The following is a 12,778-nucleotide window of genomic DNA, read 5'->3' as shown; positions in this document are numbered from 1 at the left end:
GGGTTTCCAAGGCTGTATCCTTATGGAGGCAGACTGCCATATCTTTCTCCTGTAATTAACTACCAATATCCTGTAATAAATTCCTTTTCTGTCTAAATTGGCAGTATCTGCTTCTGTTGCTGGTATCTAAGAACTCTGATGAATAAAGAACGAAGCAGTAAGGTCAGTTCAAAGAAGGTTCAAGGAAGGATAATGCTTATTGTGGGAGATTAAGGTAGAGGTTTGTCATCTGAATGAACATCTCAACAACAAAATGAGACACTTACCCAGTACAGCATTTTCCCCAAAGAGCTGGAATACTCTGCTGAATATGGAAGTCTCCTTCAGTCATTTCCAGACTCAGGTGGAGTGGTGCTAAGTCACCAGACCTGGTTCTGATCCAGGTGAGCCACTTACCTGAGCTTTGCTCCAGGTAGGTTCACATTTCATACGTGTTTAAATGAACAGACTTTTGATAAGTCAGTTAAGTTCTCTAGCCTCAGTTTCCCAACTTTCACACAAAAAATTAATAGTTACTAAGGGCCTACTTTGTGTAGTATGAAGGAGGAATATCTACATAAAATCAAGCTGCAGTCATTTGTGCAGTTTTGAGAGCAGAAGAGGGCAGGGGCAGAATTCATTCTTCTCTATTATTCAATGAGCATTTTGGCTATAAAAAATAAGGCCTTTGGGCTTTACTTTTGGACCTTTGGAATGGAGAGATCGAGCAAAGGGATCTAAAATCATCTTATATAACAAAAAAGGATCTTAGAAACTTGCAGGATAGGGACTAGCTAGCTGAGTGAAGAGGGGGGAGGATCCAGGCTTTTGGAGTAGGGGCAGGTGACGGGAGAGAGGCATTGTTGGAGGAGTATGGGTCCCAGCCATGTGACAGTGGGTGTGCACTCCAGATGACAGGTGACAGGGGAGAGATTCACTGATGCATGTTAGAAGTAGTGATGTCTGAGGGTGAATTTTTTCTACTGTCTCATGCTACAATTTCTTTTAGTGGTCTAGAAACATTCAGTAGTATCTATCTCACACTGCAGCATTGTGTTTTGAAAATTAAGGGAAGAGGGCTCTGTCCATGCTCAGGATGAAGAGATGTAGAGAGAACAGGAGTTGGCCAGTAGGAGCATAAATGTGATGCCCAGATAGGCTAGAGGAAATGGAGAGAAGGAATTTGGAATGGGAGGTGAGAGACCACAAGCAGGAGCCTATGTGCACTAGAAATTCCTTCTAATCTGATGTAACCCACAGATTATTCAGAAAGGGTCTGTCTTTTCTGAAGAAACATGTAGGATAGGAAATTGAGTCACTTAATATTTAAATATTGGAGCCCTGGTCATTCAGTGGTTAAGAGTTCGGCTGCTAACCAAAGGGTTGGCAGTTTGAATCCACCAGCTGCTGCTTGGAAGCTGCATGGGGCAGTTCTATTCCATGCTTCGGGGTTGCTAGGAGTTGGAATTGACTCAACGGCAATGGAATTTTTAATGGGTATTTAAATAATGGAAGAAACTGTAGTCCAGAATGAGAAATGGAGGTTACGCATGTGCCAGCCAGTATACTCATCTACGTACAAAAGATTGGTTGAGTCCCTGCTATGTGTTACATACTTCACATACCTTACTTTATGTGAACCTAGCCTAGGAGGTAAGTAGTATTGTTATAGTCAACACATAAAAGACAAGGAAGCTGAGCCCATTCCAACTAATCAAATTCCCCAGGTGGGGTGGTAGTGCTTGTCTTCCCTCCTCAAGGTTAACGGGTGGCTCACATTTGGTAATGTATGAGAAGGTGCTTGGTTACCACAAGAACCTGGGAAAATGCAAGGATTTATTACCATTTCTTATTTCTCAGATGAGGAACCAGAGCAGAGAGAAGAATGGTAAGGGAAGATTACAAGTTTGAGTCCACCCAGCGGCAACTCAGAAGAAAGTTTGGTGATCTACTTCTGAAAACCAGCCACTGCAAACTCTTTGGATCACAATTCTGCTCTGACACATGTGGGGCCACGGTGAGTCAGAGTTGACTTGATAGCAACTGGGACCTGGGCTACAGAACTCCAAAGCTCTGTACCTGCTTCTCTACTGCAGCTGGCTCTAATTTTAGTAAGTGCTTTATGGTTGGTATTGTCAAGCGAGCTTTTGCTAGTATGGCTCTCATTTACAGCAGAAACTCTTCAGGCTTACAAAAATTAGTGTTTCCTCCACCCCACCCCTTCCTACCTTGAGTCACCATTATGGGTTGAATTGAGTCCACCCAAAAGATATGTCGAAGTCCTAACCCCTGTATATGTGAATATGACCTTGCTTGGGTAACCAGGGTCTTCCTTTGAAGATGCTATCAGGTAAGTTAATGAGGTCATTTGGCAGTAGGATAAGTCCTAACCTATATTACTGGTGTCTTATGAAAGAGGAAGACAGATACAAAGACAGAGTCACACAGGGAAAGATGCACTGAGAAGATACATCTTCTGCAAGCAACAAAGGAACACCAAAGATCGCCTACAGAAACCAGGAACTAGGAGAGAGGCGTGAACAATTCCTCTCTTAGAGCCCTCAGAAGAAATTGACATGGCTGATACCCTAATTCGGACTTCTAGCCTCCAGGCGGAGCCCTGGTGGGCAGTTTGAATCCACCAGCCACTCCTTGAAAACCCTATGGGACAGTTCTACTCTGTCCTATAGGTTCCTCTAGGCTCACTATGAGTCGGAATCGACTAGACTGCTTGCAACAACAGCCTCCAGAAAATAAATTTTTATTCTTTAAAGTTCTGTGGCATTTTGTTACTATATTCCTAGGAAACTAAGGCTGGTAAGGCTCAGCTTCTGAATTTCTCTTCCATGCTCTACAAAGATCATTTACTCATTTGTATTCATTCATTCATTCATGTGCATGAGTGTGCTAGGCATTTTGTAAAATACAAACTCCAACAATGTTTTCAACTACAATTTTGGGGGCAAAAAAAGAAATTTGCAAGAGATAAATAAGAGAGTAAAGAGAATGTCTCTGACCCAATCCTTAGCACTTGGTAGGCACTCAGTGTCAGAAGCCGTTATTTTAAATAACACCAAGAGAGGCAGTGAACATACCACAGACTCTGGAACCAGATTGTTTGAGTTAGAATTTTAGCTTCTCCAATCTCTACTTACTGTCTCTCTAAAGCATTTTATGGATTGAATTGCGTCCCCCCAAAAGATATGTCAAAACCCTAACCCCTAGTACTTACGTGACGTTGTTTAGAAATAGGGTCTTTGAGGATATTAACAGTTAGGTTCACATGAGGTCATACTGGAGTAAAAGGTTCTAATACCATATGACTGGTGTCTTTTAAAAGAAGAAAAGATACGTAGAGACAAGAAAGAGGAGGAAGAAGGGCCATGGGATGCTGCTGCTGCAAGCCAAAGAATGCTTGGAATTACTAGAAGCTGGAACAGAGGCATGGAATTGTAAGCAAAGATAGGACCAATACCTGTTGTTGCTGTTAGTTGCCATTGAGTCAAGTCCGAGTCATGGTGACCCCTAACTTAAAATTAAGGGTTCTTAATTAAAATTAGGAATAAAAGCAACACATTTCCACTGCCTCAGAGGCCTCAGAAGGAATCAGCACAGCCCACACACCGATTTGGACTTTTAGCCTCCATAACCGTGAGACAATAAATTTGTGTTCTTATGAGCCACCCACTCTTTGGTAGTATGTTACAGCATCGCTAGGAAACTAATACAAGCGAACTTCCTCCTCTCTCCCCCAGCACCCTAGCCAAACACATCTTCTCCTGGCTTTTAGTTCCCAAAACGATCTTTTTCCTGGCTTTTAGTTCCCAAAATGATCTTTTTCCTGGCTTTTAGTTCCCAAAAAGATCTTATTTATCTGTTTGTTTGTTTTTTCTGAACCTCAGTGCTGTCGTTTTGGGCTACATAATTTTCTTTTATGGGGGGCTCTTCTGTGTGTTGCAAGATGTTTAACAGCATCCCTGGCCAATACCCACTAGATGCCAGTAGAACTCCTCCCAGGCATGTCAAGGAAAAATGTTTCCCAACACTGCCAAATGTCCCTTAGGGAGTCAAATCACACCTGGTTGAGAAGCACTGATTTAAGGTATGTTTCCTTGAAGTAGAGACATTGCCCATCTTGTTCCCTTTTGTATCTCTAGCACATAGCATAGTGCTTGGCACATAGTAGACATTAACATTGGCCGACCAGCTGGTTGAAGAGCTGCCACAGAGCTCTTTGATGTTGTGTGGGAACCCAGAGGAAAAATACTCTATGTTTGGAAAAACTCCAAGGAGACAACTTCAAGGAGCTAGCATGTGAGTGGAAACCTGCAGCATGAGTAAGCTTTATTCTGGCAAGGGGCCAGTGGTAGACATTTCAGGAAAAGAGTGGCACTGGCAAAGAGAAGGAGGTGGGATGGGGTATGAAATGTTTTGTGCAATGCTGGTGATGGTAAGGCTGGAGGCAGAGGCTTAAGGGGCGTACGGTTGATGTCATAAGGTTTTGGACTGTAGCAGTTGCAATGGGGATCAAGTTCCACTTTACGGTATCTGACTAGTAAAAGAAAGTTACTATGAAGTCATTAATATGCCTGATTATTCCTTTGATTGGTGCTCTTTGCTGACAAATTAATGCTTCATGAAATGCCATTACTCCATAACTCAAATTCTCTTTTTTCACTTTTACTCAGCAGCTATCACTTCTGATCATTTTTACGTTAATTGTACATAACACTGCTTTGCTTTAAATATATTATTTTAAAACATTTTGTTTTACAGTTCACTTCACAGCTTGAAATTCTGTAGACAGTGGTCATAAATCTCCCTTGAAAGAAAATGGAAGTTGTCTGTTTTAATTTCATATCATTTCCCTACTATTTGGGAGGAGGAACGGGGGACAGGAAAAAAATTATTTTTTCAAGCACTTAAAGTTGTCCATATTTTATTTCTGTTAGAGAGTTGCTGTTTTTAAGCTGAACAGATTACTCTCAAATTGCCTGTGTTTAAGGTTAGGGATTGAACTCATATTTTCGGACAAGGTACACAATTTTGAATAAAAATAACAATTTAATTTTGAGATGTGACCGAAAAGGTGGAGGAATGAGATTTAAGAAATAATACAGGTTCTAAGTCAGATAGGTTTAGCTTGAATTCTGGCTTCTGCACTCACCAGTTCTGTGATCTTTGGCAAGTTACATTCATCCCTTTCGGTCTTAATTTCTTCATCTATACAATGGTAGGGAGTGTAACAAGCCACTCCCCAAACATTAAAAGATCAACGACAATCCGTTATTTTGCTCTCGGGTCTTCCATTTGGGCAGAACTCGATGGGGACGACTTGTTTTTAATCCTCGTGGCATCAGCTGGGATGACCAGAGTCGTGTTGGAGGATCCATTTCCAAGGTGGCTCAGTGACATGGCTGGTAAGTTGGTGTTGATGGTTGGCTGGGAGCTCAGCTGAGTCTGACAACCAGTGTCTGTATGTGGCTTCCCCAACTTGATGGTGTCAGTGTAGGTGGCCACTTATATGGTGTCTGGGTTTCCCCAGAAAGAGCATCCCAAGAGAACCTGTTAGAAGCTGTATGGTTTTTATGACTTAAACTTAGAAGTCAAATAGCATCACTTCTGCCATATTCTACTGGTTGAAGCCTTCACAATTCCACCTAAATTCAAGTAGGAGAAAATGGGACCAGTGGAAGATCAAATTGTAGAAGAGCCTGTGGGATGAGAAATACAGTTGTGGCATCTTTAGAAAATATGTTGTTGTTGTTAGCTGCCGTTGAGTTGGCCCCAAACTCTTGATGACCCCATGCACAATGGAATGAATCACTGCCTGATCCTGCACCGTTCCCATGATTGGTTGCAGACTGGACCATTGTGATCCACAGGGTCTTCACTGACTGATTTTTGGAAATAGACTGATAGACCTTTATTCCTACTCCATCTTAGTCTGGAAGTTCCACTGAAATTTGTTCAGCATCAAAGAAACATGCAAGCCTCTACTGATAGACAGGTGGTGGCTGCCCATGAAGTGCATTGGTTGAGAATTGAACCCAGGTCCCCCACATGAAAGATGAGAATTCTCCCATTTCCCTTGGAAAATATGATATGAACCACCAGTGCCCCTTCGGAAATATAATCTGCCACATTTATAAATATAAAATATACATAATAAGTGCTTAATACCTACCTACCTGTTGCCATTGAGTCAATTCCTATTCATAACGACCCTATAGGACAGAGTAGAACTGTCCTGTAGGGCATGGTGGATTCAAACTGCCAACCTTTTGGTTAGCAACCAAGCTGTTAACCACTGTGCTACCAGGGCTCCAAATGTTTCATAAATGATAACTATTGCTTTGGTTCTTTAGGGTTGCTATAAGACGGAATCAACTTGATGGCAATAGGTTTATTGCTTTTATTATTAATTATAATTAAGAAATCAAATTAAGTTTAAGTTACAGGTCATTGTGAGTTGGATTTGACTCAATGGTAAATAACAAGAGGTATCAGTTCTGTTTTTCTTACAACTCAAGATCTTTCTCCTCTAATTTGGCTCTCTTTTAGTATCTTTTATTACACTGAAAGGCTCATCATTTATTTTGTTATGGCTAGATTCTTATAAGTCATCCTTGACACCTCCCTCTGTGTTACTTCTTCATCTTCCACAATATATATTTGATCCAGCACCAAGTTCCACTGATATTGAATCCGTCCACTTTTCTCCATCTCCACAATCACCACCCTAGTTGAAATACCATCATTTCACCTGAAACACTTATTTCTCCAAATTCATTTTGGCCTGCCTTTAATCTTTTCTCCATGCTGTATCTACTTGAAAGCAAATCTGGTCATGTCCTCACTATATCACAAAATAGTACAATGGTTTCTGTCAGACGGGACTACTTTTACTTCCTGGAACTCCTGGACAGGAACTCTGATCTTTTTTGCTATGGGGTCTTTGCTTGTTGGCTCAGCCTTGGTACTGCTTATCCTGAACTCTCTATATCAGTTACTCGTACTAATTGCTCCTATACCTTTATTGCTTCAGATAGGGTAGTTTTGGCTGAATAATCAGAAACCCAGCCTAAACTGGATTATATAATAAAGATATGCACTATCTTGCATAATAGGAAGACAAGAGGTAGGAAAGGGCACAGAATTGGTTGTTTTGATGGGTTAGCAATGCCATTGAATTCTTTCTGTGACCAAGTTTCTTCATGATTGTGTTCCCTGCATTGGCTTCAGCCTAAAGCTTGTTCCCCTCATGATCACAATATGGCTGCCAGCAGCAATGGAGATAAACATGCTTCTGTTTCCACCTTCTCCAACCAAGTGCTTTACTTATGTATGATTAGGCCAAAATCGTTCCTGTACCAGACCTCTCCCTAGACTAATAATATTGGTTAGGGCAGTATTGTGGTATGATTGTCTTGGACTAATTAAGATCCAGTAGGAGCTTAGGAGCTTCTCTGCTAAGGAATCCCAGGTCCGAAGGATGCTCTCTGCACCTGGTGCTGTTTCCTTGGTGGTACAAGTTCCCTATGTCTCTCTGCTCATGTCTCTTTTATATCTCAAAACAGATTGGCTCAAAACACAATCTAATCTTGTAGATCTCATTGATGTAACTGCTACTAATCCATCATAGTGACAGGATTTACAAGGCATAGGAAAATCACATCAGATGACAAAATGGTGGACAGTCACACAACACTGGGAATCATGGCCTAGACAAACTGATACACACATTTTTGGAGGACACAATTGAATCCTTGACAGCATCCAAAACAAGATTGGGATTACGTTAGAAACGTAATGGATGCTGGGGGCAGCAATAGTGCCCACTTCAATGGCTATTTAACTCTCCTTTGTGGCAATTATCCTAGGTCATAATTTTTTTTGTTTTCATTTCTTTCTTTTTTTTTAAAAACAATATTCCCCATTCTCCTCTCCTCCAGTTCCTGATAACCATTAATCTATGTTTGTCTCTATGCATTTGCTTGATCTAGATATTTCATATAAGTGGGGTTATACAATATTTGTCCTTTGGTGCCTGATTTATTTCACTTAGCATAATCTTTTCAAGGTTCATTCATGTCTTGTTTTGTTGTCGCGTGCCATTGAATCAATCCTGACTCACAGTGCCCCATAGGACAAGTAGAACTGCCCCATAGGGTTTTCTAAGCTATTAATCTTTACTGGAGCAGATTGCCAGGTCTTTTCTCCTGTGGAGCAGCTGGCGGGCTGGTACCCCTGACCTTTCAGTTGGCAGAGAGTGTTTAACCATTGCATCACCAGGGCTCCTTATCCATGTCATAGCATGTATCAAAACTTTATCTATTTTTCCTTATGGAAGGATAATATTCCAGTGTATGGATATTCATTCATCTGCAGAAAAACACTAGGATTGTTTCCACCTTTTGGCTAGTGTGATTAATGCTACAATGAATGTTGGTGTACAAGCATCTATTTGAGTCCCTGCTTTCAATTCCTTTGGGTATATAAGTAGGAGTGGGGTTGCTGGGTCGTGTGGTAATTCTATGTTTAATGTTTTGAGGAACTACCAAATTGTTTTCCAGAGCGACTGCACAATTATACATTCCTGCCAGCAATGCACGAGGGCTCCAATTTTTGCCCATTATCGCCAACAGTTACTACGTATCTATCTCCTTATTCTTTCTTTCTTTCTGTCTATCATCCATTCATCTATCATCTATCCATCTATCTATCCATCTATCTATCCATCCATCTATCTATCTATCTATCTATCTATCTATCTATCTATCTATCTATCTATCTATCTATCTATCTATCTATCTATCTGTCATCTATCTGTCATCTATCTATCTGTCATCTATCTATCTATCATCTATCTATCTATCTATCTATCATCATCTATCTATCTATCTATCTATCTGTCATCTATCTATCATCTATATATGTATCTATCTAGTCTATCACTATCCATCCATTTGGTGTATTGTGGTATCTCACTGTGGTTTTGATTTGCATCTCCACAATGACGCTGAGCATCTTTTCGTGTGCTTATTAGCAGTTTGTACATCTTCTTTAGAGAAGTGTTTATTCATATCCTTTTCCCCTTTTGAAATTGAATTGTTTGTCTTTTTGTTGTTGAGTTGTAGAAGTTCTTTCTGTATTATGGATATTAAACTCTGGCCACATATATGATTTCCAAATATTCTCTCCCATTCTGTAGGTTGTATTTTCACTTTTTTTAATAATGTCCTTTGATGCAAAAAATAATTTTTAATTTTGATAGCATCGAATTTACCTATTTTTTTATTTTGTTGCTTGTGCTTTGGGGTCATATCTAAGAATCAATTGCCAAAAACAAGGTCCTGAAGATTTACCCTATGTTTTCCTCTAAGGGTTTTATGATTTTAGCTCTTCTGTTTAGGCCTTTGATCCATTTTGTGTTAATTTTCCTATATGATGTGAGATATAGTCCCAATTGGAACCCTGGTGGCTCAGTGGTTAAGTGCTACAGATGCTAACCAAAGGGTCGGCAGTTCGAATCTGCCAGGCACTCCTCGGAAACTCTGTGGGGCAGTTCTACTCTGTCCTATAGGGTCGCTATGAGTCGGAATCAACTCGACAGCGCTGGGTTGGGTTTATAGGTCCAATTTAATTCTTTTGCATGTAGAGACCGAGTTGTTCTTGGACCATTTGTTGAAGAGACTATCCTTTCTTTATTGAATGGACTTGGATCTTTATAAAAAATCATTTGAGGTTTGTGTTTCATGAGCCTATTTCTGGACTCTCAATTTTATTGTTCTAGATTTTCTATAGTCTATCTTTGCTGGTCTATAGGTTTATCCTTTTACTGGTCTTAGGTATCAATTTCACATTTATTCATGGGTATCTTCAATCCATGCTCTGTCTTCCCCACTAGGCTGTGAGTTCTATCAGGCAAAGGCTGCACATTTTGTTTTTCCTCAGCACTATCACTATAGAACCCAGTACAATGCCCATGGATTGTAGGCACATGAATCTTTGTTGATTAAGTGAATAAAAAAAAAAAAAGTGAATGGACATATTTAATTTGGCGTATCTTTGAAATCATCTTACTTCTCCATAGTCATAATTTCTTTCTTTTAAGCATCATAATTATGTGAAAATACAGTGAAATGCAATCCCATATTTGCCTGTGTAACCCGGAGCAAAGCTAGACAGAAAAAAAATAAATAAAAGTTTTGTTAAACTGAAATACTCTAGTAAGGGACTAGGTATCTGATTTTGAACATATGGGGCTTATGTATGGATTTTTATAGTCAAGTAGAGTCATACAGTTTAGGTATTCATAATAAGATCTGAAGAGATTTTTAGTCAGAACTTTGTAAAGATGTTACAAAGATTTGAAACGGAAATTATACTTTTTGTTATACTGTTACTTTCAGCATAATAACCCTCAGTGGTTCTGTTATTAACTCCAGGCTCTCTTTACTAGGGCACAAGGGAGAAACCTTATCCAGTTAGATGAGGGACGTGATTCAGCCTAAATGGCTTCTTCTTTACTTGGTACTGTTTGAGTTCAATGGTACTTTTGTTTAATGCTATTCAGTCTGAGATTAGTTTATATTAAAAAAAAAATTACAGAAAATTTCAAACATACAAAAGTAGAAAGAATAACATAATAAACTCCCATATACTCATGATCTAGTTTCAGCAATTATCAGCTCATGGCCTGTATTCTTTCATCTGTGCCCCATTCACTTCCCCTTCTCCTTCTGGATTATTTTGGAGCAAATCCCAGATACCGTGTAATTTAATCCATACAGATCTCAGTATGTATCTAATAGGTAAGGACTCTTCAAGGGAACATGATGGCAATACTGTTTTTATATTTAAATAATTAAAAATAACTACTTAAAAAAATAAAATATTGATTCAGTGTTTATATTTCCCCAATTATTTCATATTCTTTTTATAGCCTTTTCCCAATTAGTAGCCAAATAAGTTCCATGTTTTGCAATTGTTGGATGTGCTTCAAGTCGTTTTAAATCTCTTGCATCTCTTTCCACTTTTTTCCTTTCCTTGCAAATTATTTGTTGAAGAAACTAGTTGTTTGACCTGCAACCTTTCCCACATTTTAGATTTTGCTGATTGAATCCCTCTGGCATCACTTAACATGTTTTTCTGTTCCTTTATTTCCTGCAAATTGGTGGTTAGATCTTTAAGCTTGATAGATTCAGGTTGGTGTTTTTGACATGACTACTGGGTAGATGATGGTGTATTTTCCATCATGTCTAACAGACTGTCTTTCTGTGATGTTAGCAGCCATTCATGATCATTGCCTAGATACATTGTTTCATTAGGGATCACAAAACGGTGAGTTTCTAAAGGTATCATTCTTTATTTCTTTTTTTTAGCTGTACTACTTCTATTATGAGAAATCCCCTTATTATCTTTTTGATTACCCTCAGGCACTCTTTGTATAGGAAAGACAGGATAAATACTTGACATTTTTACCTTTATTTACCACTTTTCAAAACTATAAAAGTGATCAATGAGTTTTTGTTCCTCCCTTTCTCCATCCTTTTCTTCCTTCCTTTCTCTCTGTCCCTTCTTCCTCCCTTCCTCCCTCTCACCTTCTCTCATTCCTTCCTCCATTTCTCTCTCCACATTTTCTTTTCTCCTTCCTTCCTTCACTCATTATTAACTCATGGATTTAAATAAGATGAGTTTCAATACGATATGTCACTTTTTTTTTTTTTTTAATTTTAAGGTCTGTTAAGGATTGAATTGTGTCGACTTGACTAGTCCATGATTCCCAGTACTGTGTGGTTGTCCACCACTTTGTCATCTGATGTGATTATCTTATGTGTTGTAAATCCTACCTCTATGATGTTAACGAGTCAGGATTAGAGGCAGTTATGTTAATGAGGCAGGACCCAATCTACAGAATTAGGTTGTATCTTGAGTCAATCTCCTTTGAGATATAAAAGAGAAAACTGAGCAGAGAGAAGGACCTCATGCCACCAATAAAGAAGCATCCAGAGCCAAGCATCCTTTAGATCCGGAATACTTGTGCTGAGAAGCTCTGAGACCAGGGGAAGATTGATGACAAGGACCTTCCCCCAGAACTGATACAGAAAGCCTTCACCTGGAGCTGATACCCTGAATTTGGACTTACACCCTCCTAGACTGCGAGAGAATAAATTTCTATCTGTTAAAGCTATCCACTTGTGGCATTCCTGTTATAGCAGCACTAGAAAACTAAGACAAGGCCCTTATTTCTATCTGAAAAAAATTTCATATGTATATACTATACTTGGAAACCCTGGTGGCATAGTGGTTAAGTACTATGGCTGCTAACCGAGAAGCTGGCAGTTCAAATCCACCAGGCACTTCTTGGAAACTCTATGGGACAGTTCTACTCTGCCCTACAGGGTCGCTATGAGTCAGAATCAATTCGGTGGCAGTGAGTTTTTTCTTATACTATTCTTGATTAACACTTTCTTTAAATAACAATTCTTTATCAACAGATTTTTATCCAGACTACTCATATAACTAAAAAAAAAATACTTTTTTTTTATTATATGAGTAGTCTGGATTTCAATGAAGATATATAAGCAGAAATCGACTTAATGAGACTTTCTGATAAAAGGAGACAGATTTATTTGGTGCATGTTTTCTCACCTTTCCCCCTCTTTATTCTTCCTACCTGTAATGTAGATGCAATGGCTGGAAAGGTAACAGTAATCATGCCTGTGATGGCATAGGTTGTGTGTCAACTTGACTGGGGCATGTTTCTCAGTGGTTTGGCAGTTATGATGTAGCT

This window comes from Elephas maximus, chromosome 5 (genome assembly GCF_024166365.1).
Source record: "Elephas maximus indicus isolate mEleMax1 chromosome 5, mEleMax1 primary haplotype, whole genome shotgun sequence".
Taxonomy (NCBI): Eukaryota; Metazoa; Chordata; class Mammalia; order Proboscidea; family Elephantidae; genus Elephas; species Elephas maximus.
The sequence above is the reverse complement of the archived record's forward strand: the minus strand, read 5'-3'. Positions refer to the sequence as shown.